At 46.9% G+C, this 26,432-nt stretch overlaps 1 pseudogene; it reads right to left on the bottom strand.

The window, feature by feature from the left end:
• Positions 1-26,432, bottom strand: part of LOC127303586 (protein HEAT STRESS TOLERANT DWD 1-like) — a 98,951-nt pseudogene that overhangs the window by 18,486 nt on the left and 54,033 nt on the right.

Raw genomic sequence — 26,432 nt, 5'->3', positions numbered from 1 at the left:
GCACCTAAAACCCCCATTGCCGGCGCACCACGAGCCCGCCGGTGCGAACGCGCCGGTGATAAACGGACACTGCCGGCGCACCAGGTAGTGCGCCGGCGATATCTCAGCTACTGCCGGCGCACCACCCTGCTTCGCCGGCAAAGATCTATTCCACCGGCGCACTATCAGGTGCGCCGGCAGTAGTGCTTCCAGCACTGGCGCATGCTACGTGCGCCGGCAATGTTTCATTTAGGTGCGCCGGCAATTAATTCGAAAATTCTTTTTTCCACTTTTTTCCAGCATATTACAATACAATTTTGACAGCAGTATATATTTACAACGCAGTTCATATTTATACAGTATTACATGCAATATGAGAAGCACATAGAGAGCCAAGTTTCATTTCGGTATCAGTACACAAATACGCAAGTCTCGTTTCGGAATGTGTTGATTCATACAACACATGTGCATATGCAACACCGAACGACGAAGTTTCACAAAGTTAGAAGTCTTGGTACATAGTCGTCACAAGTATCGTCATACACCTCACAATGTAGGTCCTAACCTAAACTAGAATCACATAGAACATGACCAACATGGTCATGACCATCATCACGAAGGCCATGGTCTTCATCCGGTTCCTCCTCATGTCCCTCATCTCTCCCGCTAGATAACGGGCGTATCTTCCTTCCGCCTCCACCCTAGTGGGGTATCCCTTGTAGCTGTTGCCGCTGAAACGGTGCACCTGTCTCCGACAGTCCTCCCAGTCGTCGTAGACTCCAGGAACCCTCCCCTTGTACACGACATATGTCGTCGGCATCTCCATTCACAAGACAAGTAAAACGTTAGTACCAATGCAATGAACAAGTGCCAACTCAAATAAGAGACAAGTAGTATGAACTAAATAGCATGTGCCTCATACTTTGTTGGTCGAAATAAATAATAACATACAGGGATGGGGTCGGTGAGGCTAGGTAGGATGCACAATAGATTGATATTTGTGGCCTTCACACCAAGCCTCACCGGCCCCACCCCGGAGTGTACAAGTGACCGAACATTTTAATCATCGGCCAATGCAATTAAGAAGTGCGAACTCAAATAGAAGACAAGTAGTACGAATTAAATAGCGTGCCTCATACTTTGTCGGTCGAAACAAATATTAACATCCAGGGATGGAGTCCGTGAGGCTAGGTAGGATGCACAATAGATTGATACTTGTGGCCGTCGCACCAAGGCTCACTGGCTCCACCCCGAGTGTACGATTGACCGAACATTCTAATCATCGGCGAACTCCAAATACGAGGCAAGTAGTGGTCGAGTAAATGCAAATAATTATTAAGCTATGTACGCCATAATCTTGAAATATATAGCAAAGTAAATGAAACTACGAGACACATGTTCACATGCACATTCATACAACTAAATAAAAGCAACTAGTCGATTCTATGGGAATATATAACAATTATTACGATACGGAAGTTCAAGGACATATCGTTCAAGCTTTAGCAAGTGTTCCCGTCGTAAGATCAGGTTGTACGCCTAGGGGGAATGGACGGCAGCCCTCAAGCGAGTTGAACGGCCTCTCATCACGCGACATCTCCAAGCGGAGGTCTATCTCGTCATTAGGTGGTAGACCATAGCCGTAGAAGAACTCGCCGGACCTACATTTGACATCCTGCAGGATTATCGTGCAAATGAACTGCTGGATGCGACCCCAGTTCTTTCTAATCTCTCTATCAGGGACATCCGCCATGTTTGCAAACCTGTTTCTGAGATTATCTGGCAGCAACATGTCATCTGCGTACTTTATGTACTCCTGCATCTGAAGGATGGCGTACCACGCGTCCATCCCATTGTCGGGCGTCGGTGTCCGAGGCAGGGGAAGTTGGTTGTGTGGGTTAAGACGAAGCCTCCTCGGGATTTCCTCTCTACTTTGAGGGGGCCTGCCTTGTTGGCGAAGCCGGTGAGAGCATCATTGAGAAGGGCCCTGATGTGGGAGTAGTCTTTCTTGCGGTCCCTACCCGAGTCGAGATAGGCGCATGCGAGTGTTGCGGGTGCATGACGATGAGGGTGCAGAACTTGTCTCTGCGGAAAACACACGGATTAACCTTTGGAAATGCAAATGGAGATATAGGATAGAATGGTGATGGGGGACTAGCGAGTGATTACTTACTCGGGAAGTAAGGGATGAGAATGGCGCCCTTCTTAATGTTCGCCGGCATGAAATCCTCGACCTGCTGGGTGGCAATCGCGCGATCCCAGGGGTTGCGAGATGATGCTCTCCCGCATATAGAAGGGGTCCATGATCGCGATGGTCGGCGTCCCCTCCTTAACAATGCAGGAAGACATGCTAAGAGCAACTAGGCGAACCACACTAAAGTGGAGCGCTTGCATGCGATAGATGCTGAAGATGTCGTTGAACCGGATGAAGCACAAGTCATGGGTACTTCTCGACGAAGTTCATGCCGGTTGGCACCTTCGCCACGAAGAGAGGGTAACCGGGATCTTTTGATTTGAGAAGAAGGTTCTCCACATGCAAGACAGTCTCATGCAAGCTCCTCATATCCGGGGTGAGTTTCTTCACGACATGCTCCGGCAGCATCGGTTGACCCAAGTGATGCAGAGGTCGCCAATTGTTTGGCAACTTGTCAAGGAGTGGGACCTTGTCCTTGGATTTGGCCGCCGCCTTGTCTTGGGCGTCCTTCTTATTTGCCCTCTTCCTCTTCTTGGGTTGTAGTGCTGGACCATCCATCGCCGTAGTGGCCGTAGCACGGAGTGTGTTTGGGCTCAACATATTTTTGACGGCGGCGGTGGCGACCTCCTCGGGATTTTCCTCCTCATCAGCCGTTTCTTGAGAATCGAACAGCTTCTTGGAGCACACATATTTGAAGCCCGGCGCATCCTCATGGACAACTTGTGAAGACGTAGGAATATCCCATTGGAAGTTGTCACGTTCATATTCCTCGGCCTCTGGCGCAGCTGGCTGTTGTGGTGGGGCGCTGACCTCTGCGCAGCTGGCCGTTCTGGTGGGGCGATGACCACGGGCGCCGCTGGCTGTCGTGGAGGGACGCTGACATGTGGCGCCGCAAGGTGCTTGTCTTTGCTTGCCGTCGACCCCGAGTAGGTGTTGATCCGAATTAGGGTCTTCGGCCATAGCAGTACCCAACCCTTCAGTGAGGCCAGATTCAACGGGCTATCGTCATCGGCACCATGCGGTTGATTAGGAGGAAACAAATCCTCATAGCCCGGTAACGCCCGATCCACTTCAACCCGGTAAACGTCATCCGCCATATCTCGTGTGTGCCACTTCGTATCCGGGGGCCGAATGATGGACCCCCTCGCGACGTCTTTGATTTCGTCGTTTACTCTCATCAAAAAGGTGCATGGCGTCGAGAGCGCCTGCGAGAACATGTGTATGGCGTTAGAGAGAGGGCAAGGATGACGAAACTAATATATTAACTTGATGTACACATTAGTTAATTACCGTGAGGCGTTGAGCTCGGCTAATGTCGACGGGCCAGCACATGCGGCGGCGGGCGTGCAAGTGACGGAGGGGCTGCTACCCGGCATGGACGGTGAATCCCTAGCACCAGCGACATTGCCGGCGGCCGGAGGAGTCTCCATTATAACATTGTCATTGCCGGCGGACGGCGGCACCATCAGTTGCTGCCGTTGAAGCTAACCACTTGCATTTTCGGGGGGGGGGCCTTGTTTGCCACCCTCATACCACGCTTGCATAGCGTTGAAATCTGCTTGGACTCCAGCGGCGACTTCAGCTTTGACTTCAGGTACGAGTGTAGCTTTGAGTTGCGGTACCAGTTGCGGTACCAAACCAGCTTGGACTTGGGCTAGGATTGACTCCCTCATTTCCTCCGCCTCCCGCTGCTTCCTCTCATTACGCGCATTTTTATCGGCCGCAGACGACAAGCCATAGTGACCATGCTTGTAGCCTGTACCGGCGCCAGCCACCACGGCCTCTATGCGGCCTTCTCGTCGGTGAATGCTCATTAACGATGTTTAGCGCCCGTACGAGAGGCTTGTCCCAGGCTACCCTGCCCGTCGACGCCTGGGACGAGGAGCCTTCGTCACCTTGGGAGGCTTGAGAAAGTCTTTGTCTTTCTTCTTCCTGCGGAAGAAACGCGAACCATTTAGAAATGTTGCTACTATTATATGAACGATACTTGATCTAATAAAACCGGTAAATTGCTTACCAGTTTTTTCTCCAACGCCAGGACCTTCTGGTCGTTCGTGAACCAAATTATGTCGGTTACGACCTTCGGGTCCGTGACAAGTTCCCCGGTTAGTTTCTTCTTATGGTACCGGGACCTGATGAATCTTCTTTCAAGCGGGTCCTTGTACTTGAGCCAGGGGTTCTCAATGCCGGCATTTACATACGCCTCGTCCTCCTTTGCCCAATAGGGCTCCTTTCCCTCGTACCCACGGCTCCCAAGGTTGTGGTTGCCGATGTTAAGCTCCCGCATTTCCTTCCCCCACAACTTGCGATTCTTGGTTGCTTGTAGCTCTTCATTGGCCACAAAAGCATCAAAGTCCGCACAGGTGACATGCGGAAAGGCGGAGTGGACCTCTTCGAAACCTTTGCCCTCAGCAATCAGCCTCCGCACCATGTACTTATAGCTGCTGAGGTGTTTGGTGAACTTCAGGAGGGCTTGTGAGTTCACAATGTTGTTGGTTTGATGACTGGAGGCGTAGTCGCCTAGGAACTTGTATCGTGCGTGCAACCTCGCAATGAGTTGGGCTCGCAAAGGCGCTTTGCTCTCAGCTCGGAGGTCCGTCTCGTTGAGATTGACGACCTCTCGGAGGATACATGCCGGTTGTTGCCGTACCCCTTGGCAACATCCTTAGGCAACACCGGCAAACCAGCAGCGGGGTCCACCTCTGTGATCGTGTCTCTGCCGGTGCCGACCGTGTTTTGGCGCCGTGCCTTCCGCGGCCTCTTGGCTCCACTTGTCCCGGTGCCACTACTCCCGGCGGCGGCGCTAGGATCGTCGCCGCTTGTCTCGCCGCCACCCCGGCGGCGCCGGTTGCCTCATCGCCGCTAGGCTCGTAGGTACTACCCCCGGCGGCGGCGCTTGCCTCGTTGCCGCTCGGCTCGTCGGCACTACCCCCGGCGGCATCCTCCATCTCATGGTCCTCGTCGCCGCCAACACCAGCGGCCTCGGCATCCTCCTCCGTCCTAAAGAAGTGCCTATTGTAGTGCTCCTCTAACTCTTCTTGAGACGACATGGTGGCTTGCACTAATAGAAGACGAAAAAGAGTTAGAATTCACGGAAAAATTCGGCATGACCTTTGCTAAAAATTGGTCATGCCGAGTGCTAGAATTGCCGGAACGGAAATGAATCGACATTCCGGCACTCAATAGCAACTCAATCCCTGTAACAGAAATGCAAACATAGAAATGCCATAACCATAACCATAACCATCTCCATAACCATGCCATCACCATAACCCTCACCACATAAATTACAGTAGCTAGCTTTTTAGCATATACATTACGGTGGCATTTTACATCAGCATAAAAATAACACTTGACAACCTCCATTTAAAACCAGAGAATGAACATAGTGAATAACACTTGACAACCTCCATCAAACTCTGCTTAGCGACATCATACACTCCAGCTAGGCTAATTCCAAATTCAACCGAAGTATGGGAACAATCAAATAAGACCACAAATTGCATAGCTAATCAAATATGTTGGGTGAAACTTCCATGTGCACTTTACGTACTACCGAGATAACATCTCTTCCTTTCTACATGCTTTGAGAATTTTTCAAACTAGAAAACAAAGATGTATATATAGCAACCATCTTACCACACTATTTCATGATTCAGCAAAAGTGCGGACAACGAGGTAAGATCACAAACTATAGAGGAAATCAAACAAGCCAGCAAGCAGTCAAGTTTCAAATGCAGCAATGTAGCATCATAGCAGAATTCGAAGGCTCAACAAAGACATCCCAATAGAATTTGAAGGTTCAACGGTTCTGCGGCACCAAGTGCACAGATGTCCAACATGACAACTTAGGAATAGACATCCCAGGTGTCCTACTAACAACAATAGGATGTTACTAAACAACGAGTCTAAGAATTGTTCAAACCACAAAACATGTACATCAACAATTAGCAGCATCCTACAATATTGCAATACAAATTACAAATTCAATAGAAGTTTTAAACAACAAGATAATACAATAAATTTTATAGCAAAAAAAACAAGAAAGGTGAAACATGCTATTGCTCTATGAAACATTTCTCCATTTCTACTGAGGACCATTTTCTCTGGTTAAGGGGACCATTTTCTGCAATGGCATTTTCTTTTGTCCAGAGAATGAATTGAACCACCATACCACCATATCTCAAATTCTCAAACAAGCATAAATGAATTGAACCAGAGAATGAATTTAAAAGAATGAATTGAACCAGAATTTTAGCCAGCAAACATCTATAGAATTTATAGAATAGCATGAACATCTATATAATTTAAATGTATACTAGTTCTCTGAATGAACATAGCACTTGTTCTTTTTAAATGAACCAGAGAATGAACATAGCACTTGTTCTTTTTAAACCAAAGAGAGAACAAATTTTATCAACTAAACCAACTAATACTAGCTATTTACATTTTTTCATTTAGTTATTTCTATATCACAATTTCCAACCAGAGAACAATTTCCAACCGAGAGAACAATTTTTAGCATTTAACTAAATCAATTAAATGAAACCTACTGCTAGCATTCAAAATTTTATGTATAACTTATAATGAAAAATTGAAACCTACTGCTAGAATTTGAAACCAATTTTTAGCATTCAAAAATTCAAACCAGAGAACCCTATTTCCAATTTGAACCCTATTTCTTGCAATGTTAACCAAAGGTAACCAAGCGAGAAATCCAAGGGATCATATTGACTTGCACTAGTTCTACGAATGAACATAGCACTTGTTCTTTTTAAATAAACCAGAGAATGAACATATCACTTGTTCTTTTTAAATAAAGTAAACCTACTGCTAGCATTCTTGGCAGTAGGCATTTAAATGAAGAACCACTACTGCTAGCATTCTTGGCTAACCCTAACCCTAGCATTCTTGGCCGTCTGCATTTAAATGAAGAACCACTCTGCTAGCATTCTTGGCTAACCCTAACCCTACCATTCTTGGCTAACCCTAACCCTAACCCTATAAGTGGAATTAAAGTGGAATTAAAGTGACATTCCTTCACCTTGTACATGCACTGGCCAATTAACTAAACAAAATCAATTTTCATTTTAGCTACTGCAAGTAAAATCAATTTTGAGCCAAACCTCTATTTCATTTTCTTTTTTTGGCAGTAGGTAATGATGCATGAGCATTTTGAACCAAATTAATTTACAACCAGTGAGCATGCATGAGCATTTTGAACTAAACAATTGAACCAGTGAGCTACTGCCAACTAGAGAACCATCATATTATTATGAACATACCTAAAAAACATGAAAAGAAGCACTGAAAATCCCCATTTTTTGCTACTGCATTTCATCATTTAATTTCAAACCAGAGAATGAATTCATTGTAGTGCTCTCTCAAAATTTCAAACCATAGAATGAATATGAGTGCATTTCATCATTTGCTACTGCATTTCATCATTTGCTACTGCATTTCATCATTTAATTTCAAACCAGAAAATTTCAAATTGATGATTTTAGTGCTGATTGCTGTTTGTTCATTCTGTATGAACCCTAACATTGAAAAAGCAATGGGGGCAGAGGGGGATTGGGGGCGGAGGGGGATTGGGGGCAGAGGGGTGGACCTACCCGACTACCGGCGAGGGGTCGACGGCGGCGGCTAGCGGCAGTACGGGTCTCCTGCTCCTGCTCCTCCTCGAGCGGCGGATCCGAGGGCGGCGGTGGCGCCGCCCGCGGCGGCGGCGCCGCCTCGCCCGGCTCCGCCCGCGGCGGCGGCGGCGCCGCCGCGCCCGCGGCGGCCGGGGGGGGGGGGCGGGGGGCGGGGGAGGGGGGGGGGGGGCTGGTGATGATGGTGCAGAACGGCGGGTGGCGGCGCTGGCGGGTGGTCGTCGTCGTCGGTACGGGGAAGATTGATGTGAGGAAGAGAGGAAGAGAGCACGCGCAGCGGTTAAGTCCCAGGTATAGCTGGGCTCACCTTATTGCCGGCGCACCACGTGTTTGGTTCGCCGGGGATAACTATACCCCCGGCGAACCAAACATGTGGTGCGCCGGCAATAAATGAGCCCAGCTATACCTGGGACTTAACCCCCAACCTGGCTGGCCATTTCATTTTATTCTTTTCTTTATTTCTTTTCACTTTCTTTTTTTATTCTTTTCTTTATTTCTTTTCACTTTCTTTTATGTTTCTTTTCTTTTCCCACAAATCCTATACTATTTTATTTCCTTCTCTTTTCAAGATAATAACCAAGCAATATGAGTTTATGCATTACAAAAAATATGAGTTATATACATGCATGCATAAAATATTGACCAACACAATATTAATTAGTCATACATAAAATATTGGCCATGACAATATGAGTAGTTATGAATTACACAAAATATGAGTTATACATTGCAAATAAAGTTTTACATCATCGATTGAGAAGAGTGTTTCGCTTTCTTCTTGCTTTTCTTGCTCATCGTTGAATAATTTAGCCCCGTGTCGTGACTTCTTCTTTTGAAGGGTCGACGACCTCGGTAGCGTGGTCCTGCTTCTTCTTGTGGTGTATGTTGTGTCTTCGTCCTCGGATTCTTCCATCATTGGGTCTCCGACTTGTCCTTCGAAGTCTTCCTCGTTGGCGACTCCATCCATTCCGACGATGGTCCTCTTGCCTCTCCTCACGATAACACGGCTAGGCCTGGATGGGTCGGTTATGAAGAAGCATTGGTGCACGTGTTGCCGGTACCCATGGCTCATTCTGCGCGGTGGCGTTCGTGGACTTTGATTTGTTGGCTTCGGGTAGAAACATGGTGGTGAAATACCGGTCTTCTTTTCGACGCTCTTAGCCCATCGATACGGAACATCGGCACTTTCTCCCCGGCGTAGCTAAGCTCCCAGTTTCCTCGATTCTTCCGTAGTATCTAGTCTTTACGTCACCCGTCCAGAATCCATCGTTACCCACGAGTTACGGTAAACACTTGTTCTTGTCTTTTTCTTCCGTGTAGAATGTGTACCCGTTGATATCGTACGCTTGGTAAGTCATGATGTTGGGCGCGGGGCCATGTGACAAGGCCAATACTAGTTTATCCTTGTCAGAATCCATTGGTGGGGGATTAGCAACAATGTGGTCTTTGAACCAGCGCGCGAAAGAGGAGTTGTGCTCTCTGTATATTTCTGCTTCCGTCATCATCGGCTTGCCACTGTTCTCTATCATGGTTTTGTGCTCTTTCAACCAAGGATCGATCAAGTCAATGTGTTGTAGCGCTACTAAGTTGGCCACTGTCAAAGTCGGAACTCCGACCAGACATGTGCACGTGCGGTTCCTTCCTTCCATTTTTGTGGCCTACTCCCTCGAACCTACGGAGGTACTTGTTTTGAGGCAAACCAACAGGGTCCTCGATGTCTAGATAATTCGTGCAGAAAGAGATGCACTCTTCGGTGAGCCAGCCCTGTACGATGCTTCCATCTAGATGTGACCTGTTACGAACGTATCCTTTAATGACCCCATTCATTCTTGCAAACGGCATCATGTTGTGTAAGAATGCCGGCCCTAGACTGACGATATCATCCATTATATGGACCAACAGATGGACCATCACGTCAAAGAATGCGGCGGGAAGTACATCTCCATCTCACATAGGATCACCACGATCTCTTCACGGAGCCTTGCGAGTTTCTTCACGCTTATCGACTTCCGAGTTATGACGTCGAAGAAGTTACGAGAGCCGATCAGCGTTGCACGGACATGGTCATCCATTATACCTCGGATTGCAACCGGAAGAATGCTGCGTCATCATCACGTGACAGTCATGAGACTTCATGCCGCTGAAGTTTCGTTTCTTGGGGTCCATGTATCTGCTTATTACCCCGGAGTAACCGAAGGGCACTCTGACTCCTACAAGGCAATTGAAAAATTGATCGACCTCGGCCGGACTAAAAGTGAAGCAGGAGGGGGGACAGTAATAGTCTGGCTGCTTAATCCTTTTGCGCTTCGACCGCCGTCCGCCTCCTCCTCCGAGTCCCTCTTGGGCCGGCGGGATCTGAAGCTCTTCCACGATGGCCAAAACTTTCAGGTCCTGTCTTGCTTTCGGCCCATCTTTGGTCCGGTCCGGCATGTTGAGAAGAGTGCCAAGCAAGCTCTCGCACACGTTCTTTGTAATATGCATGACATCAAGGCGGTGAGGTGTATCGAGAATTTTCCGATACGGCAAGTCCCAAAACACCGACCTCCTTTTCCATACACCAATGGCGGCGTCGTTTCCTTTTTCTTCTTCTTCTCTCCAGGCTTTTGACGAAACTTTCCCGGCTCACGGCACACCTTCCAACCGTTTCGTAATGTATCGAACTCCTCGCCGCTCTTCTTACGTGGAGGTCCTCGGGGTTCATTTGTACCATCGAACAGATCTCCACGCTTTCTCCACGGGTCGGTTTTCTGTAGCCACCTTCGATGCCCCATGTAAGCTGTTTTTCGAAGAGCCATCCTTACCAAGCTGCAAAAACATCGTCTCTTCCATGCACACGACACATGCCTTGTGTCCATGGCACACACGGCACGAAATGTAACCGTATCCGAGGTAGTCCTGCACCGTCGTGATCAACGCGGCTCTCAAAGTGAAATATTCTTCCGCGACGGCGTCCCATGTATCTACCCCTTCCTCCGCCCACAACGTTTCAAGCTCCTCCTTTAATAGTTCGAGATACATGTTGATATCGTTTCCTGGCTGTGTCGGCCCTTGAATTAGCATACTCATCTGTATGTACTTCCTCTTCATGCACAGCCAGGGCGGGAGGTTGTAGATCCATACAAACACGGGCCATGTGCTATGTGTGCTGCTCTGGTTTCCGAACGGATTGAATCCGTCCGAGCTAGCACCCAACCTGATGTTTCGGGATCTGCCCCAAAACTTCCGAATTCATTGTCTAATGCTTTCCACGGCTTGCATCCGAAGGGTGCGTCGGCAACGGTGCTCAATCCGCTCTTTATCATTCAACACTGCCTCCTTTCTTTCTGCGTGCCGGCGCATGAGCTTTGCTTCCTTGCGGTCCGCGTAGAACCGTTGAAGCGGGGCGGCGGGAAGTACCACACAACTTTCCGAGGAGCTTTCTTCTTCCCTTTCTTGTACCGTTCAGCTTCACACACAGGACATTTGGTCTTGTCCATGTGCTCCTTGCGATACATGATACAGTCGTTGATGCAGGCGTGATACTTTTCGTGGGGTAAGTCGAGAGGGCACGTGATTCTCTTGGCCTCGGCTAGACTACCAGGACACGTGTTTCCGGCAGGAAGGAGATCTTTCACGTATTCCAGGATGTCGTCGACGCTTGTGTCCGTCCATCCGTGTTTCGCCTTCATCTGCAGCACATCGAGAGCTACTCTCAAGCGAGACTCCCCAACCCGCGACCTGAGTCGTACAACGGAGTATTCGAGTCTATCTCGAGTTGCTCAAGCTTTGATTTCCGCTTGGCGCCTTTCGTCTTTTCGAGAAGCAGATCTTGAAGATGAGGGTCCCGCACGACTGAAGCTAGCGGCACCTCTTCATCGTCGTCAAGGTTATTGTCGTCGTCAAGTTTATTGTCGTCGTCAAGGTTATCGTCATGTGCGACAAACTCTTCATCGTCATCAGTATCATGATGCCCTCCTTCTTGCCGGCCATTTTTACCACCTGCCGCCGTCGCCCCATTGACCTCCGCGCCATCATCACTCATCCATTGAGTGTGTCCATGCATGAAACCATTAGTGAGCAGGTGCCCCTGCAACTTGCCTGAATACGGGTCAAACCATTTCCCTCGTTTGCATCTCCGGCACGGACACAATACCTCCGTGCGGTTATTTTCATACATGTCGATGATCGCGTGTTTCAGATATCTCATCACGATGCTTTCACTCATCTCGATAACCATTATCGCCTGCATGGTAAGATTACATAATTCATTAGAACCATGCATCCGTCGGTAGTTTTCACGGAAAATTTCGGCATGACCTTCCTACACGGTAGGACATAGGAGCGCCAGAAATGTGCCGAAACGGAAACTTGAAGAATCAACATTTCGGCGCAACGTTGGCAACTCATTTTCAACGCCAACACACACACAAGCACAAGCACAACATATATATATGCCACACACGAGAGCTTTTCTTCAAATGTCCAACATACATCGATTTCATTCCTTAATTTGTTCATTAATCACCTATTTGTTTGATATATTCGTCGATAAGATCGAGACGACGCGCCGCGACAATGGCGTATGGAAGCCGACTTTCTAGATCTAGATCTAGATTGAGCGGTCAATGCGGGATAGTAGATCTAGATCTACATAGGGGGATGTGGGAGATGCATGTAGGAAGGGAAGATTTGCTCAAAAATTTTGATTTTGTTTGGTCAAATTGGTGAAATTGGGGATAGAAATGGGCAAAAATGAGCTGGGTTGGGAGAAGGCTCGGGTTTGTGTGGAGAAGTGGAGTGTAGTGAGTGTGTGAGTGAGTGGGCTGGTTGGTGGCTGAAATAACTGCCAGGTTATTGCCGGCGCACCTGGACCATGGTGCGCCGGCAACATATACCCCTTTCGGCTATATCACAACCGGGCCAGGCCCAAGAATCATTGCCGGCGCACCGGCCCAGGGGTGCGCCGGCAATAGCAAACTTTCCACCGGCGCACCACTGGGCCGGTGCGCCGGCAATGATTCTTGGGCCTGGCCCGAATCGGCCCGGGCCATGCCAGGAAATAGCGCCGGCGAGCCTTTCCCCGAGGTGCGCCAGCAGTATCCCTTCATCGCCGGCGCGGCTGAAATGTGGTGCGCCGGCAATCCTTTCCACCGGCGCATGCACAATGTGGTGCGCCGGCACAACTTGCCTCCACCTATAGGCTTTTCCCTAGTAGTGGCAGCTCGTGGGGAGAGGTAGGAGAGGGGTGTGAGAGAGTGGAGGAAGGAGTGGAGTGTCAAAAATGAGAAGCAAAGGAGGAGGGGGTGGCCGGCTATGGGGTTTTTATAGAGGGAGAGAGTGGTGGCAGCCCTCTCATTGATTGGTGGAGGTGGGTGGCTGGCTTGGGGAAGAGATATTTGACCCAAGCTGAATTTATTTGTGGCATTGGGAAGGGACAAAGGAGGAGAGGCTTCCCAAGGTGAAATAATTATGTGTGAGAGAGAGAGATGGAGAGGCATGATGCATGTGTGCCATGCATGGCATGGCCGGCCAATTTTGTGGCCATGCACATGTGATCATTTAGAGAGTATTGCCACACATGCATGACACCCAAGTTTGAGTGTCTCACATTTTGCATAAATGGTGGCCTAAAGAGATATAGAATTTTAGGCAAAGAGATAACAATGCACAAGGGTGCTAAAGTAGATGGTGGTGATGGTGGTTTAGACAATGGTAGAGCAAGGCTACAAGATATGGTGAATGAAGTATCCATATACTCACAAGGATGAATATGGTGACATAAATCATCAATTTATGAGGTCAAGGTGAGGATGGAAATGAGTAGAGGAGTGAGATGGCATGATGAATTATAAGTTGTTCTACAAATAAGAGGTCAATTGGGAGTGGTTTGAAAGTATCAAATGATCATCCATTTGATCCAGAATTGGAGGATGAAGGAACATAATGGGTAGATCAGAGATGTACACAAGATGTGCAAGAGTTGTCATTTGAAATAGAACTTGTTTGAAAAGTATTTGAAACACCTCAATTGTCTAGGGGACAATTGGTAATGAACTCAAGTGGAATGGAATTTGAAAATATTGAGAGAGAACTAGTTGGAACATAGGAGTTCAAAATGTTCTACTTACTTTCTCAAGTAAAGTAGAGTTTTCTCAATCTTAAAATAAACAAGAAATGGTATAAATACCATAACAAGCCTTTTTGTAAAAAGGAAAGCAAAATAGAGAGTAATGTTTTAGAAATCAGTACTTGGTAGGAATGGGATGAAAAACAAAAATCATTTCAGTTCCTTGTTTTCCTTGAAGAAATATTTTGAAAAGATTTAGTAAAACTAGAAGTAGTTTTGTGATCAAAACTTGAGAAGAAAAACAATAGGTTTTTGAGAAAGAGAACTATTTTAGGGAGGAGTGTTCTCAAGGATAGATGGTGGCTACAAAATGTATCCATCATTCCCACTCTTGGTTTTGTGAAGATTAAGCTTGAATAAAAACAAGAGGTAAAAGAGGAAGAAGTGATCTGATGCTGGAACATGGGATAGGATACCAGATCAAGTTGAATATATGAGTTGCAAGGATTGACTGAGACATGCAGGACGTGGAGGTTGAAGAGGGTGTTGCATAGATAAGATCCATGTATGGAGGCCACCTATAACAGTTGTGGTTGTTTAGATATCAACTGCCAAAGTCGGAAATTTTTAAGTAGGCAAACTCATGTTGTCATCAGGAGAAGGGTTTGATGTAGTAAGAAGAAAAACAATTCTTCCTAAGCCACACATGTGTTTTATTTGGTGAGTTGCTTGTTTAACCACTAGGGGTGTTGTTCTATGAGGTAGCTCAAGACAAAACTCAACAAGCAAATCAAGACAATACATCTACCAACAGATCAAAGCAATTCACCATAACAAACAGATCAAGGCAATTCATCTATTTAGTCTTTAGAAAAAGTTTTTGTTCCCCCTGATTTTTGAAACAAGGACAACTAATCAAGGTTGAAAAAGTTGGGGTGTTACACATGGGCCAACACTTGGTGAAAATCCAGGATCTATATGTGGAAACTCCTGGTACGGCTCAAACGGAGCCTAATTTATGGTAAAGTATGCCCAACCTATGGTTTCCATGTACATATGTCCTAAACAAACCAAAGCAAACAAAAAAAGTCCATTGTTAAACCGTCACACGGAGAAAACTATAGGGGTAAATCTGCGGGGTCCCCGCCCTAGGGTTTCCGAAGATACAGATCACCGGAGCGTCGGAACCACTCAAAAACTTGCATATGTCCCTAACATATGTGCACAAGTGTGATGTAGGGTTTGCCTAACGTTGCATGTACCTGGCGTTGACGATTTTCGCAGACATGTGCCAGCACTTGGTGAAAATCCAGGATTTGTATGTGGAAACTCCTGGTACGGCTCAAACGGAGCCTATTTTATGGTAAAGTATGCCCAACCTATGGTTTCCATGTACATATATCCTAAACAAACCAAATCAAATAAAAAAAGTACATTGTTAAACAGTCACACGGAGAAAGCTATAGGGGTAGATCTGCGGGGTCCCCGCCTTAGGGTTTCCGAAGATACAGATCACCGGAGCGTCGGAACCGCTCAAAAAATTGCATATGTCCCTAACATATGTGCACAAGTGTTATGTAGGGTTTGCCTAACCTTGCATGTACCCGGCGTTGACGATTTTCGCAGACATGGGCCAGCACTTGGTGAAAATCCAGGATCTGTATGTGGAAACTCCCGGTACGGCTCAAACGGAGTCTAATTTCTGGTAAAGTATGCCCAACATATGGTTTCCATGTTGACATAGGCATCCCCAATGGGTCTGCCGAAGATGGTACACGGGGTTTATTGAAGGCCAATGAGTCGACGAATACGAAGTTCGGAAGCCCAATTAGTTGTTGACAAGGAAAGATAGAAGTGTATTAGGAATAAAGAGATTTGTAACTTTACGGGTCGAACTCAAAGAGTCTCCCGGAATCTGTAAACTTATGTAATATGAAACCCTCGGCTCCACCTCCTATATAAGGGGGAGTGGAGGGATGAAGAGAAGATTGATTTCATTGTCAACCAAACCTTAGTTTTCTAGCAGTCGAGTACTTTTCCGGCTGAAACCTTCGAGATCTACTTCCCCTCTACTTCCAACTAAACCCTAGTCTACAATCCGTAGGCATTGAAAAGTTAATACCTTGTCAATTGGCGCCGTCTGTGGGAATTAGAGGCGTCAAGGAGCTGATCTCGATGGCATGTTCAACATCGTCAACATCATCAGCAACATCTTCGGTGGCAAGCAACGCGATGGATAGAGGTAAACAGATCGAAACTGGTCTAATCGATTTAATACCTCACCCGCCCTCCCGTTTGGATGCATATGCACATCTGGAGGAGCCCATGGAGATGGCGTTCAGAAAGTTCCACTTCCGCGTCGGGAAAGACGGATCGCATTGTCTCAAGGTTCCGGTTTCGTCGAGAACGTCGGTGATGGATTCCGATCTGTCGGATTCATCCTCATCGTTCGAGTCAGGCGCCGAGGAGATCTCGTCGCCACACTTCGGCAAGCCTGCGACAAGCGAACAACTCGTCAAACTCTTCGGCAACATGTCCTTCGTATCGTCTGCGGACTCCAGTAGAAGCAGCGACTCGGACAACATCGACAACTTTAACTTCATCGAAAAATCTACTTCTGTTCGGGAGGTCTTCACCGATCTAAACGACGGTGTCACCAACCTCGACAAGAGTTGGAAGCTGAAAAGTCACCAAGTTTATGTAGTTGGAGAAACAAGCTGAGTACAGCAAGAAACATCAGAGGCTTTCGATGATGTGGGTAATCCATACATCTATCCCGCTGATCTTACGTGAGGTTTAGGCACCAAATATGCGGGACCTACATCATGACATATGGTGCAACTTCCGCAGACAGATTGGGATAGAGTTGCAAGAGCTATTGATGGCACATAACCAATGACTGTAACTGCGACAGCTGAAGAGTTGCAAGCATATCAATATAGACTCGCTCGTGCTAGACGAGAGCTCGAAAAACAAAAAGTGGAGCTAGATAGGAGGCAAGCCGCGGCTTCCGCGTCAAGCAGGCGAAGAGCGGACTTGAGTCGACAATCAGGTACTTCGGAAGGAGACAGTCACAGAGCAACTCGGAATAGGGCAAGGTCTCGGCTGCAACATATACCTGAGGCCGAGAGGGAGAACCTAGTCCAAAATCTCGACATGTCCTTTATGTCGATAGACACAAGGGGGAATATTATTCCAAAGACACCAGAAGCTGGATATATGGCGACACAAGCTTTCATTCTGGCATCCAGGCCACCTCCTGGAGATCCAAGAGAAGCACTTTATAACATGGCCATGTCAGGAGTTGGAGCCATGGGAACAGCATTCGCAAGTACGCCTCCCGAAGGATCTGCAAGGCAAAATAGTCCACGACCTACTGCAGCGGTGCAAGACCCTGCGAGAACGAGTGGGGTAAGAGACACGGCGACACAAGCAAGGGTTGACAGAGCGCGACACGAGAGAATAGAACATCGGCACTCACCAGAGGCTGACGAAGAGGATATGTGCGGACTCCCGTGCTTCACAAGACGAGTCCGCAAAACTCGAGTTCCATCAGGGTTCAAGCTACCCGATAATTACAAAAAATTCGATGGCCTACAAGATCCTGAGGATTGGCTAATCGACTACCTGGAGACAGTGAAGCTAATGGGTGGAACCAGAGCAACAACCATGCAGAGCATCCAAGTACACTTGAGTGGAGCCGCACGATCATGGATAAAAAAGCTTCCTCCTGGCTCTATCGACAGTTGGGAAAGTTTCGAGGATATATTTGTGAAGAACTTCCGATCCACATGCAAGAAACCCGCGTCATTGGAGCAGCTGAGGGCTTGCAGACAGAAATACGACGAACCAATGAGGACGTATATCCAGAGGTGGAACATCATCAAAAATTCGGCAGACAATATATCTGACGAGAGAGCAATAGATGCATTCGTGGCTGGAATTCGAAGGAAGGACTTTGTCGAGGATTTGGGAAGGACTAACCCGAAAACAATAGCAGCACTCATGGAAATAGAGAATCGCTGGGCGGACGGAGAAGATGATGTTTATAACAAACGGCATAGATTGCCTGAGGATGAGCGCCACCGAAACTTTAAAAATAGGCGACGATTCTCTCGACAGTTCTCAGATTATGATGCTCCCGGCCAAATATCGGTTGGTTTTTGAGAAAACAGCGGGGGAAACCATCGAGACGATTATCAAAAAAGTGGTGAGCAGCAAAGCGACTACAAGGACGGCTCCCGTCCCAATAGACAATATAATGGACCAAGGTTTCAGAGGCCGTATGTATCACCCGAGGATCTCCTAAATGGACCATGCCAAATGCACGTTTTCGTCGACAACAATGGAAAGAGGCAATCGGGACATCTGCAGAAGGATTGCCGGACGTTCCTATCACTAGATCGATATGCAGGACATACCGGCACACCTGCCATATCCAAGCTAGCGTTAGTCATCAACTGAAGCATGTAATCTTCTCGCGAAGTAGCTCGTGCAGCTTCAGTAACCACAGCCTCATTTGAAGCTAAAGCTTCCTGGGCCTGTTGAAGAGCAATTTTCTCTTTCTCGGAAGATTTTCGAGATTGTTCCATTATCACGAGAGCCTGTTTTTTCATCGACTGGAGCTGCTGTCGAAGTGCGTTCAAATCTTCCATTGGATCAGCGTTCAAAGAATCTTCAATAAATTCATCAACGGAAGTTTTCCTCGAGTAGGAGGAAGTGGGTAAAGCATCCGAAGAACGAGGCACCACAGTATAGTTGTCAAAAAGCAACTGGAGAAAAAATTTCGACATAAATCACTTTTGGCAAAATAGCTTTCCATTAAGTCATTGGGATATTTACATGTTCATTACAAGAATTGGTCCCTAGCGAACCAATGGCAAGCTGCCGCGATACAGTATTAAGGTGGCAGCATCAAAAGAAGCACTAAATGAAAAACAAAGACAGGATGGTCTACTTGACCTCCGGCTTCGCAGAACTGGGGGAAGGAGCTGGCTTGTATCCGAGGAAGGAGACGATCTTCTTAGATTGAGGTTTAGCAGCCTTAATAAAGGATCGCCACCTCTCTGTCTTCATCTTCTTCACTTCACCAACCTTCGCCCAGTCGATGTTTTGCTGGCTTTCGACGACCAAAGCTATGGTGCCTTCAACGCCAATCTTCAGGTTCTCTTGCCGAAGGTTTAGCCCAAGGTCTTCTTCGGGAAGGAAGTGCTTGGTGAAAGCAGCGAAGGTGTTGGGTTGTTCCTTCTTCGGGAATAAGTATGGGAAAAGACGCGAAAATGCCGTCTTAGCATCAGAGATGTCGCGGCGCACTTCATCCCCATGAATCTCAAGGAGAGAAAGAGCATTGACAATACGTTCATCTTCGGGTTTTTCAAGTTCAAAGTCTTGGCTCATCTTCCCTGCTGAAACAAATCTCGGATTACCAACAAGAACACGAAAAAGATAGTGTTGGGAGCAACTCGATCAAAGTGATTAGGGAACTTACTGACAAAACGCCGATTTTGTGACTCCAAGCGGGCGATGATATCTTCCTCACGAGCAATTTGCTGGGTTGTGTTATCGCTTAAGGAAGTTTCAGCGTCATGGAGTCTTTTTCGAAGACTCTCGACAGAGGCAGCGTCTAGTTTAGCCTTTTCGCGAGCTTTTTCGCTTTGTTCCAGCTTGAGGGCATGGTCATCAGCACACTTATTAGCTTTGGCGAGAGCCTCTAGCAAAAGAAATAATGACAATGTTACGACAAAATAGCAAAGGGAAAATTTACTCGACAGAAGCAGACAAGAGGAATACCTTTCAAATTATCGACAGTATCGCGGTACCCAATGAATTGAGTACCAAGGCAGATGAATTGACCCATTAGAGGCTGACCAAAAAAGAAAGTTCCGAGAAAAGGTTAAGAGAGGAAAAATAAGAAAAAAAACATATAGTTGTAAGGATACTCACGTCATCTAAAGGAGCAGTTGTCGAACTCCCGATCAAGAGAGCTGGCTCTTGGCCAAGTTCAACCCTCGCCCTCTTCGGCGAGGGGGCTCGGGGGCTAGTGGTAGGAGTCGACGTCTCCAGATTTTGCTGAGGGGGAGAGGTTTCCTCTGCCACATGAAGAGTTTTCGAAAGAACCAATGTTTTCGACGTGCTCGTGGGAGCAGTCACGTTGACAATAGGTTCTTCTTCGTCGCAACTATGCACCAAAAATAGTATGAGAACACTCAAAAAAGCAATGTATTGAATGAAAAAGACGACATATACTTACGAGCTAACGAGGGAATCATTGTAAGGATTGAAAGCTTCCTCTTCCTCGGGGGAAGTTTCTTCGGCAGGGGATTCGCCGGCTTTGGAGGTGCCGGAGTCTGCGAGACTGCGACCCCATCCATTTTCCTTTTGTTCTTTGGGGAACGGAAGGGAGAGAAGGCACAGACTCGGTAGCCTCAGAATTAGCTTCTCTTTCAGAGAAAGCCGCGGATTTGTGAGAACCCGCAACTTCACTCTCAGGGCGAGAAGTACCCTGTACATCGTCGGCAACGATGTCTCGATCGTCGACCTCCCCACCTTCAAGTAAGGGAGGTAACGAGGAAGTGACTTGGTGGTTCTGTAAAAGGAAAAACAATAGCAAGAGAAATTTGAGGAAAGAAGTCAACAGCAAAATAACAAGATAGCAGTCGAAGTTTTAACCCAAGGCGATAAAGCAAGATAAGCGATGTAGGTAATACAAAAACTCGAGAGGCGGGTTTACTTACTTGGGGAAGAGCGTGGGCATCACTATATGGCTCCACGCGGCAGGAGGTTGGCACTGGATCTTTCTTGCTCAACGACGAAACACGCAGAACAGGCTTCTCCAAGTCCTTCACAGAGAGATCTTTGGAGAGGCGGTCGACATCTTTCTCGCCAGCATACATCCACATGGGATTTTTGCGAGCCTGTAGAGGCTGCACCCTAATCCTAAGGAAGTAGGCGGTGATTTGGATACCCAACAATTCTTTGCCTCGGGTATTTTGCAGCTCATGGATACGCTTCATCAGTGCTTCTGTCGCCATTTTTTCTTCTTCGGTGACCTCTGCGTCACATGATCGGCGGCGAAGAATTTTTGCGCTACCGTCAAAGGGGGCGATGTTGTATTCCAGCAAGTCGGAGCACTCCTCGCGGACGTGTAGCCATCTTTTGCGCCACCCTTGGACTGAGTCAAGGAATTTGACATCGAAATAGTTGACATCAGTACGGACACAGATAACAACCCCACCTATGTTATAGGTGTAGGGATTTGTTGCATAGAAAACAAAAAATTCCTACCGCGAGAACGCAATCCAAGCCAAGATGCAATCTAGAAGACGGGAGCAATGGGGGGATGATCAAGACTCACCCTTGAAGATTTCCAAAGCCTATAAGAGTAGGCTCTTATTGCTGCGGTAGACGATCACTTGCCGCTTGCAAAAGCGCGTAGAAGATCTTGATCACGGTGCCACGATCGGGCAGCACCTCCGTACTCGGTCACACGTTCGGTGTTGATGACGACGTCCTTCTCCCCGTTCCAGCGGGCAGCGGAAGTAGTATATCCTCCTCGGAATCCCGGCAGCACGACGGTGTGGTGGTGGTGTTGATGGAGATCTCCGGCGGAGCTTCGCTAAGCATATGCGGGAGAAGTAGTGGAGGAGGGGTGCTAGGGTTTGAGGAGAGGGGGTGCCATGGGCGCCGGCCTCAAGGGGGCAGGGGTGGTGCGGCCAAGCCATGGGGTGCCCCCTCCCTCTCCTCCTCATTATATAGGTGGAACCCCAAGGGTTTGCCCAAAGTCTTCGAATAAGACCCAAACAGAAAAACTGCCTTATGGACGAAACCTAGAGGGATAGGGACTCTCCCCTTCCCCCTTTTCTTGGCCGGCCAAGGAGGTGGAGTCCACCATGGACTTCACCCTCCCACTTGGTTGGCTGGTTAGGGTTTGTGGAGTCCCTCCGGGACTCCTCCTTCCATTGTGATTTATTTCGGATAATTCTAGAAACCACCTTCCATAAATTCAGCGGATCATTTCCAAACTTGGAAAGTGACTTCCTATATATGAATCTTATTCTCCGGACCATTCCGGAACTCCTCGTGATGTCCTGGATCCCATCCGAGACTCCGAACAAAACTTCGAACTCCATTCCATATTCCATATCTACTTAAACGACATCAAACCTTAAGTGTGTCACCCTACGGTTCGCGAACTATGTAGACATGGTTGAGAACTCTCTCCGACCAATAACCAATAGCGGGATCTGGAGATCCATAATGGCTCCCATATATTCAACGATGACTTTAGTGATCGAATGAACCATTCACATACGATACCAATTCCCTTTGTCACGCGATATTTTACTTGTCCGAGGTTTGATCATCGGTATCACTCTATACCTTGTTCAACCTCATCTCCTGACAAGTACTCTTTACTCGTACCGTGGTATGTGGTCTCTTATGAACTTATTCATATGCTTGCAAGATATTAGACGACATTCCACCGAGAGGGCCCAGAGTATATCTATCCATCATCGGGATGGACAAATCCCACTGTTGATCCATATGCCTCAACTCATACTTTCCGGATACTTAATCCCACCTTTATAACCACCCATTTACGCAGTGGCGTTTGATGTAATCAAAGTACCTTTCCGGTATAAGTGATTTACATGATCTCATGGTCATAAGGACTAGGTAACTATGTATCGAAAGCTTATAGCAAATAACTTAATGACGTGATCTTATGCTACGCTTAATTGGGTGTGTCCATTACATCATTCATATAATGACATAACCTTGTTATTAATAACATCCAATGTTCATGATCACGAAACCATGATCATCTATTAATCAACAAGCTAGTTATACAAGAGGCTTACTAGGGACTCTTTGTTGTTCACATAACACACATGTATCAATGTTTCGGTTAATACAATTATAGCATGTATGTAAACATTATCATAAACACAAAGATATATTATAATAACCATTTTATTATTGCCTCTTGGGCATATCTCCAAAAATAGGCAATGTTGTGGGAGCCGTTGTGGCAAAGGCAGAAAATGCGCTTCCACAGAGCCCAATTCGGTTGGGTCCTGAGGAAGCATTCATCAAGAGAGATAAAGATAGAAACGTGAAGGATGGAATTGGGAGTCAGCTGATGTAGCTGCAACCCGTACACAAAGAGCAATCCACGAAGAAAAGGATGGATAGGAGCAGAGAGGCCGCGAATGAGGTGGTCAACAAAGGTAACCTGATATCCGATGGGGGACGACGGATAGCTCTCCTCGCTGGGGAAGATCAGCGTCTCATCCTTCTTCGCCAGCCCCAGTTTCTTGAGCAGGTTCAGATCTTGATTGGAGATCTTGGATCTCTCCCACTCCGTGAACTCCAGGTTTCCTGCCGCCATTGGAGAGGTGTGCCTTGAGAGCCTCGCTCGTGGTGGCATCAACGTTGGTGCTGGAGAGATTGAAGATGAGGGCGAGCGCAGGAGCTTGTGTGTTTGCAATGGGGATTTTTGGATAGAGAGAGGATCTGAGTGCGGCGCGGCGAAGGGGATAGCAGGAGGAAGAAGAAGACCCTTTATAGCAAACCTATGAATCGACGTGCCGTTGGATGTAGAAGGAACGGATTTGATGACTTACATGTGTCTCCATGGGTAATAAGGTCTTTTTACTACGACGGAACTGGACAGGCGCTACAGTGCGCGTGCCAGAAAAAGCGGAGGACGTGTGTCCCCCACTTGCGTAACGTGTCACAGACCGCAGGCTTTCAGACCTACAAGTCAGTGACAAGACAAGACTCGCGTTTTCCCAATACAGCGGTCGTGGCTATCGTCAGCACTGATGTCACTTTAAAGAGAGAAATTTCGACTACGGTGTTCTGAGGATTGGTGACATAGATGGATTGATGATAATTTCGGGAGCCTTTGATCAAATACAAGCATTTGTTCATATGCTCGGGGGCTACTCCCATCGGGTGCGCTGGTCGCGCACCCGATAAAGATGGAAGAATTCGAAAAGATAACAATATAACGATAAAAGATGTTAAAATAGTTAGCCTACAACCAAGTACAATCACTTGGTTGTAGCCTCGGGGGCTACTCCCATCGGGAATGCTGTTCGCGTGCCCGATGAAATTATAAAAGACATGGTGAGTGATACGTCCAATTTGCATCACTATTTTATATCATAATTTGCTGTTATTCATTGATATATTTCATATTTGGACATAATACTTATGTTATTTCATCTATTTTTAATGTTTCATGATTATTGGAGGATCGAGCACCGGAGCCAGGATTCTGCTGGAAAAAGCACCGTCAGAATGCAATATTTCGGAAGATCATCAGTTGACGGAAATTATACCAAAAATCCTATTTTTCCAGATGACGAAGTGAGCCAGAAGGGGGAGCTGAGGGGACCCGAGGTGGGCCCACCCCATAGGCCGGCGCGGCCCAAGGGCTGGCCGCGCCGCCCTGTGAGGAGGGGGGCCCACAGCCCCTCTCGCCTCCTTTTCTTCGCGAAATCCTTCGTCCCGAAGACCTAAGCTCTAGAGGGTACCTCACGAAGAGTTACAGCCGCCTCTGCGGGGCGGAGAACACCAGAGAGAAAAGAGCTCTCCGGCGGGCTGAGATCCGCCGGGGAAATTCCCTCCGGGAGGGGGAAATCGACGCCATCGTCACCTCCATCAAGTTGGACATCATCTCCATCACCATCATCATCATCTTCATCATCATCACCGCCGTCTCCACCGCTGCACATCGTCACCGCTGTAGCAATTTGGGTTTGATCTTGATTTTTTGATAGGGGAAACTCTCCCGGCCGTATTGATTTCTACTTGTTATTGATGCTATTGAGTGAAACCGTTGGACCAAGGTTTATGTTCAGATTGTTATTCACCATCATATCACCTCTGATCATGTTCCATATGATGTCTCGTGAGTAGTTCGTTTAGTTCTTGAGGACATGGGTGAAGTCTAAATGTTAGTAGTGAAGTATGGTTGAGTAATATTCAATGTTATGATATTTAAGTTGTGGTGTTATTCTTCTAGTGGTGTCGTGTGAACGTCGACTACACAACACTTCACCTTTATGGGCCTAGGGGAATGCATCTTGTACTCGTTTGCCAATTGCGGGGTTGCCGGAGTGACAGAAACCTAAGCCCCCGTTGGTATATCGATGCAGGAGGGATAGCAGGATCTCAGAGTTTAAGGCTGTGGTTAGATTTATCTTAATTACTTTCTTGTAGTTGCGGATGCTTGCAAGGGGTATAATCACAAGTATGTATTAGTCCTAGGAAGGGCGGTACATTAGCACAGGTTCACCCACACAACACTTATCAAAACAATGAAGATTAATTAGCCGTATGTAGCGAAAGCACTAGACTAAAATCCCGTGTGTCCTCGAGAACGTTTGGTCATTATAAGTAAACAAACCGGCTTGTCCTTTGTGCTAAAAAGGATTGGGCCACTCGCTGCAATTGTTACTCTCGCACTTTACTTACTCGTACTTTATTCATCTGTTACATCAAAACCCCACTGAATACTTGTACGTGAGCATTTACAGTGAATCCTTCATCGAAACTGCTTGTCAACACCTTCTGCTCCTCGTTGGGATCGACATTCTTACTTATCGAAGATACTACGATACACCCCCTATACTTGTGGGTCATCAAGACTATTTTCTGGCGCCGTTGCCGGGGAGTGAAGCGCTATTGGTAAGTGGAATTGGTAAGGGAAACTTCTACTGTTTGTGCTGATTTTATTTCTACCTGCTGCCATAATTCATTATGGAGAGATCTCCTTTTGAATGTTTATTTGGAAAATCTGCTACTACTGCAAAGGTAGTGGATGAGGCGCTAGGTAAGGAAGAGATACCATACAAAATACCTATGAAAATTATTGAACGCGTAGTGGGTAACCGTTATACAGGGGATGGAACTGTCCACCCTGGAGATCATTTACTGTTCTTGCATGAATTATGCGGTTTATTCAAGTGTGCAGGTATTGCTATGGATGAAGTGAGGAAGAAACTATTCTCTATATCGCTGTCTGGTAAAGCGGCGCATTGCTATAAATTACTGGATAATGGGGATTCTCTTGAATGGAATGATATTGTGCCCCGGTTTTATTCTAAGTTCTATCCTCCAAGTGAAATTCATAAGGATCGGAACCGCATATATAAATTTTGGCCTCATGATGGAGAGAGTATTGCCCAAGCTTGGGGGAGATTGAAGTCTTTAATGCTCAAATGCCCCATTCATGAGCTTCCTGGTAATATTATTATTGATAATTTCTATGCAAGACTTTCTTTTGAAGACAAGACCTTGCTGGATACTTCTTGTTCTGGATCATTCACGCGCAACAAAGAAGAGTTTAAAAGGGACCTTCTCAATCGGATCCAGGAAAATACTGAAGGATGGGAGAACGACAAAGATAGAGAATCAGGTATAAATTATGATTATAAATGCATTGAAGCTTTTATGGATACTGATAAATTTCGTAATATGAGTGCTACTTATGGTCTTGATTCTCAAGTTGCTGCAAATCTTTATAAAGCTTTTGCCTCTCATTATG

Source organism: Lolium perenne, chromosome 5, assembly GCF_019359855.2.
Source record: "Lolium perenne isolate Kyuss_39 chromosome 5, Kyuss_2.0, whole genome shotgun sequence".
In the NCBI taxonomy this organism is placed as follows: domain Eukaryota; kingdom Viridiplantae; phylum Streptophyta; class Magnoliopsida; order Poales; family Poaceae; genus Lolium; species Lolium perenne.
Note: the sequence above shows the minus strand (reverse complement) of the source record. Positions and strands in the feature narration are given on the sequence as shown.